Source organism: Diceros bicornis, chromosome X (genome assembly GCF_020826845.1).
Source record: "Diceros bicornis minor isolate mBicDic1 chromosome X, mDicBic1.mat.cur, whole genome shotgun sequence".
Taxonomy (NCBI): Eukaryota; Metazoa; Chordata; class Mammalia; order Perissodactyla; family Rhinocerotidae; genus Diceros; species Diceros bicornis.
The window spans coordinates 97,317,029-97,323,002 of NC_080781.1; the positions used below are offsets into that span (position 1 = coordinate 97,317,029).

Below are 5,974 nucleotides of genomic sequence, written 5' to 3' on the forward strand. Positions count from 1 at the left end.
AGAGAAAGAGAGAGAGAAAGCTTGATTTAGAAGGTAGAGTTGACAGGACTTTAATGACTGTGACTGCTTGGAAATGGTAGGTAAAGGAGAGGGAACATTTGAAGATGACTCCCAGGTTTCTGGCACAAACCAGTGGGTTGGGTTGGTGGTATGTGCTTGAGATAGGCAGCACAGGAAGAGGAGCAGGTTTCCCTTGAGGTGGAGATGTTAAGTTCAGCTTTGGACTTAATGAGTTTGAAGTGCCTATGCCCTGTTCAGGTGGAGATGCAGTATGTCTGGCGTGTATGGGGGGAGTAGAGAGTTAGATTGTTGGAAGAATAGGAGACCAGCAGAATTGAGCCTGGCAACTGGTTAGGTCTGAAATGATACAGAGTCCTTGCTTTCAAGGCGCTCACAGTCAAGTGATACTGCATAATCCTGATCTCAAGGAGTACTGGGCACTCAGTGTTATTCCATCTCTCTACTGTACATGCAACATTTTGGGATACTGAATACAACTGAAACAATGGGTGAATTTAACAAAAAATATTTGGCCCTGGCCCTTTAAACCCAGCCACGGAAAGAGCACTTTTCCTATTCATTTCTTCAGGTCCGGTCTCGCCTCCCCATTGTCCTCCCTGCCACTCCACTCTCATATGATTGGCCCTCCAATTTCTGGTATTGTGCTCCTTTTTAAAAATATCCGTATTCAGCTGCATAGGTTTTGGTGATTTTTCCTGGATTCTCTTGGCTTGAAAGACACAGCTCACCACGTAATTCTCAGCTCGACTTGCTCCTTGGAGTGTGGCATTTCTTGATATTTTGGGTGACAGGGTCTACCAGCAAAGGTTTCCTTGGACCTCTGCAAGGGAGATGGAATCAGAGAGAGTGTATGTGAAAGCACTCCACACATGTAAGCTATTTTTCTGACTTGTTTCACAAGCAAATCAAGGTTCCAAATGATGCTGCAAAGGGACTTATAAGGCCCAAAGTGGTCAGAATTCTATCCTTTCAGTTCTTGATGCCTTTCTGTCACCGGTGTGAAAATTTTCCTGAAAAGCAAATAGCTCCTATCTCATGAGTGTCAGTGAACTCACAGAGCTATGGAAAAGCTTGATGAAAACCAATAGAGAGATCTGCAAAGAGAATGACAATTCAGTGATTTCCTGTTTAGAGCCAAGTTCAAATTTGAAATTTTCCTGTCTGGCCTCACTTTCAGCTAAAATCACTTAGTACCTAAAATATCAAAGTTTGAACAGAATTATCTGGGCAGATCTAAATTTGCTGTATCCAGCACTTTAAGCATTGAGGATGTCAGTTTGAAAGCCCCCAGTCAGACTTTGGGGTGCTTTCTGTTTGGGGTCAACTTTGAGCTCCACTGAGTGATTTAGGTGAAAGAACACTATTAGGCTTGGGGAGAAGGGCACCAAATTTCTTGAACTCATTACGTGCTAGGTACTTTATTATGGACTGTGTATATGTGTTGTTTTATTTAACTTTCACAACCATCTTGTTACCTCCAATCTGTAGATGACAAAACAGGCTCAGAGAGGTGAAGAGATATGCCCAAGGGCACACAGCTTATAGGGAGCAAACTAGGTATTTGAACCCTGGTCTATTGACTTCAGGGCCTGTGTGCACTTTACATTAGATTAGTGCCTTCAAAATTTGTAATTTAGGTGCCACCTCTGCTATCTTAATTGATTTTTTTCTTTTAATCATCTTTTTCTTTCTTTCTTTCTTTCTTTTATACTATTTTAGCCTTTCCTTAAGCAAAGGTATCTTGAAAATCATGGGTTTTGATGTGTGTGTGTGTGTGCGTGTATGTGTGTACATACATTATTCATCTGGTGCCATCTCAAATTAACTCCGGCACGACCAATGGAACACATTTGGAACCCTTGTAGTTTACCGTCAGTGGAGGTGTAAAGGGAAGGCAGGTAGCTATTTGAGTCACTCTGCATCTCCATCAGCCTTCCCCAGTGCAACCCCAAATTAAAAAAAGGATCAATACGTGCAAAGAAAATGTCAGCTAAGTATGTGTATAAAACCTTCAGGCTGATGGTAACAATTTGTAGGAAAGAAGAAAATGAATACATATTCTAATCTAGTGCTTCCCAAGTTTTTTAATGTCACAAGACACAAAATGTTACTTGTAGGGCACAGTGAGGTCAATGGGTGAGGCTGCTCGCAGCCCCAGGCTCCACCCAGCTGCCCTGAGGATGGATGAGTTCAATTATCTCAGCCAAATTGTAACACTTTTGTGGCACACCAAATTACCAAGATTTATAGGGTTGGAAAGTTCTGTTATAATCTACCATCGGAATAATTGACTGACTTTTAGGAAGGAAAACAATCCACTTTAATAAAATCCAATTAGGTACTGTGCATATGTCCGTGTGTGTGCGCGTGCACGTGCGTGCATGTGTGTCGCTAATTATGTCCTTGTTTTGTTTCATTTCTGCTGATAGTCCTCGTCAGTTGATCACATCACTCAGCACTCAGGTAAATGCAACTTTAGGATGCGTCTCAGAGTCCCTCTTTTCTACTCATATTCTTTTGTTGTAGAAATTGTGGAGTTGCTACACCATCCCATTCAGGATCCTAAGATTACTTGTGTAAATATATGCATGATAATGCAATATAAAGTCATCCCAATAGTTAAAATAAATTACTAGCCAAAGGTGATTCCGACTAGCATACACTGATATTATTGCCTAAGTAGTGTCTGCTCTCATTCTATCGCCTAAGTGTCCCTGCTGAAGCCCAAATGCCACCACCAATCTATATGCTCATTCAGGTTTTGCTTATGCCTTTTTCCTGGCTTTGGATCTCTGGAGATCAGTTCTTGCCTCAGAATTCAAGATATATAGACATACACCTCATACTCGAGGCTGCCAGTCGACTTCTGTTTGGGGTGTCCTTGCTGTATAGAACATTAACTACCATGACCTACTACCCTAACCCATCTTGCTCTGTCTTGTAGACATCCATGATCTGGACACCCCTAATGGCCACAGTATTACAACTCAGGACACAATCAGCCATGGCTCAGTTAACTGTTGCAGTGGTACCAGCCTGGCAAGGGCAAAGACCTGGGACTAGATCTAAACCCTGATTGGTATAGGCACTGGAAGGATGTAGTTGAGAGTGGGAAGCAAATACAGTCATCAGGCCCAGGTATGGTCCAGGCAAACAGTTGGTGGTGGGAACGAATGTATCTCAAACATATACCTTCAGTTCAGACCTTTCTTTTCCGAGATCCATCCCTGTACATCCACCTGTCTACTTGGAGTCCTACAGTCACCTCAAACTCAACATATTCCAAGTTGTACTTGTGATATACATCTGCCCCAGCCTGTTTCCCTTCTAGTGCCCTCTAATCGGTGAAAGGCTCATGATCTATCCAGTTGTTCCAACCAGAAATCCAGTTGTGCTGGTGGGATTATTTTTGCTCTCTCTCCCCTCCCACCTACATTAAACCCCTCACCAAGTCCTGTCAGTTTTACCTTTTAGATGATCTCTCAAATATTTCCCTTTCTTTCCATCCTCACTGATGTCACTCTAGACCAAAACGCTAACATCTCTCACCTGGACAACTGCATTAGCCTACTAACTGGCCCCTCTACCTCTACGCTTGCCTCTTTTCAATCCATTTTTCTTATAGCAGCCAAAGTAAATCAAACTATGTCTTCACCATCCCCCTGCCCCTTCAGATTAAAACCCTGCAATAGCTTCCATTGCCCTTAGGATAAGACAGTCATTCCTCTGGTCTGCAAGGGCCTGAATGGTCTGCTCTGGTCCCTGCCTACATCTTTAGCCACATTTCATAGCACTTTTTCCCCAACTCAGGGTTGGTATAAAGTTTCCTGCCCAGTGTTCAGTAAATGAGACTGGAGTTCTAGCTTAATTAGATTTTTAATTAAGAAGTCTACAAAATGCAACAAAAGATGAGTTGCAAGTCAACACAGAAATCTGTCATCTTAAGATGATTGATGGAGATAATGGGTGGATGGTACTGACTGATGCTGGATTGACTGTTTTATTAAATTACTTGTCTTGAGAATAATGGTTACGAGAAGCCAAATGACCACACTCTTTACTACTTGACGTTCAGATTGGGCTATTATCTTTTTTTTTTTTTTCCAAAGCATTTGAACAGTTAGTTTTGTTCTCACCACGTACTGGTGAGGTGGGCAGAGCAGGTATTTGTATTCCTTGCTTACAGATAAAGCAACTGAAACCCAGAGTAGTAAGATGAATGTCACATAGCAAGTCAGGGGCCCATCTTGGTCCAAAAGCACTGAGAAATAATAATAATAAATAATAATAGTAGTACCAGATACCACTTATAAAGCCCTTACTCTGTGCTAGACACTGTGCTCAGCTAAATACTTTTCATGTATTATCTTATTTAATCCTCTCAACAGTTCTGTGAGGTAGAGAATATTACCATATTTATTTTAGAAGTGAAGGAACTAAAGCTTAGAGATGTCACTCAGATAGTCATTGCTGCTTTCACAACGTATCTTGAATCTAGTTGGTTTTCAGGTCACTTCTAGTCACCTACTGCTTATGTTCTGCTAGGGCCCTAGTGTTGTAAAGCACAGAGGGGACATCACAGACAAAAGCATGTTCTTCACTAATTGCTGGGGTTTTGGTCCCCAAATTCCTGTACTATAACTCTGGGAAAGCTGGCCTGAACCATTTATGAGCCTTGAGAACTCTTCTCTCGCTTTAGCATGAAGCCCCCACTGGAGACAGGCTACTCAGCCACTTTTCCCCTCCAACTTCCTCCTGGTCCCATCCATTTAACTTTCTGGTTCCTATCATTCCAAAGTGGGGGAAAAGAAGAAAGAGAATGAGAGAGAGGATTCTTCTGAAGATTAAGAGCAGAGCAAATGTAAGCCATTAACCCCTTACTTCCTTTCTGCTGGACCCTACCCTCTTCCTCTTGGCCTTCCAAAGGCCTCCAGCAGCAGAATTGTCTAGGCCCAGTCTTCCTATACCAATCACATGAGACTTAAAAGAAAAGGCGAATACTAATTCCCTTCACTCTTCTCACCAGAGATCTTTGCATTTGGGAATCCGGCTAAAATAGATTTTTGCAATGCTGAGAATACCTTGATCCATATGGGGGATTCCTCTCCTTGGTGGGGGTAAAACTAGCCTCGAACGCCCCTAGAAGTTAAAATATTTGACCTACAGTCAGCACTATGTATGCCAGACAAGAGGTAGCCACACATCAGTTACTGAGCTGCGAGTCAGAAGCAGAAGCCCCAATCCTTGGGTGGGTCTGACATCAGCAAAGCAAGACTTCCTTATAGATGGTTGGGATATTAGATTCCAAGGGGCAGGAATTGAGACTAAGACAGAAACTGGTTTCTCAGTGTAACTTGTTGCTAATGCCCAGGATATCGATGAGGGAAACTCTTTAATTAAGTCCTTCTTGCTCATAGTCAGGATTGGTCCTTTAAATAGGAGTGGGAGTGCTCACTTCAGCAGCACATATACTAAAAATTGGAACGATACAGAGAAGATTAGCGTGGCCCCTGCGCAAGGATGACATGCAAATTCGTGAAGTGTTCCATATTTTTACATGTGTGTGGTCATGGGTTGTAATTGGTATTTGAGTGGTGAACATGATGTAATCTATGCAGAAATAGAAGTATAATGATGTACACCTGAAATTTATACAATGTTATAAACCAATGTTACTGCAATAAACAAAAAATTAAAATAAGAATAAAAATAGGAGTGGGAGTGAATCTGCAGGTGCAAAGTAGAGAGGCCATTAAGCAGGAAGGGCCCAATACATGATATCAGGATAAACTCTTAGCTGGTGCTGTCTCACCATCTCTTCTAACTAGAAGTTGTCTGTTATTTCACATCCTCATGGATAGGCCAGAGCTTTGCCTCCTACCTGGAATATCCTCTGGCAGAGATTCTCAAAGTGTTGTCCCAGAACCTTCAGCATCAGCATTACTTGGAAACT

The 5,974-nt window shown here is 42.1% G+C and overlaps 1 non-coding gene across 1 annotated transcript; it reads left to right on the forward strand.

Moving 5' to 3' along the window:
• Nucleotides 1-5,468: 5,468 nt before the first annotated feature.
• On the forward strand, nt 5,469-5,576 carry LOC131401511 (U6 spliceosomal RNA). The gene has a single exon (XR_009217710.1). It is a non-coding gene; the product is annotated as a U6 spliceosomal RNA (small nuclear RNA).
• Nucleotides 5,577-5,974: the final 398 nt, after the last annotated feature.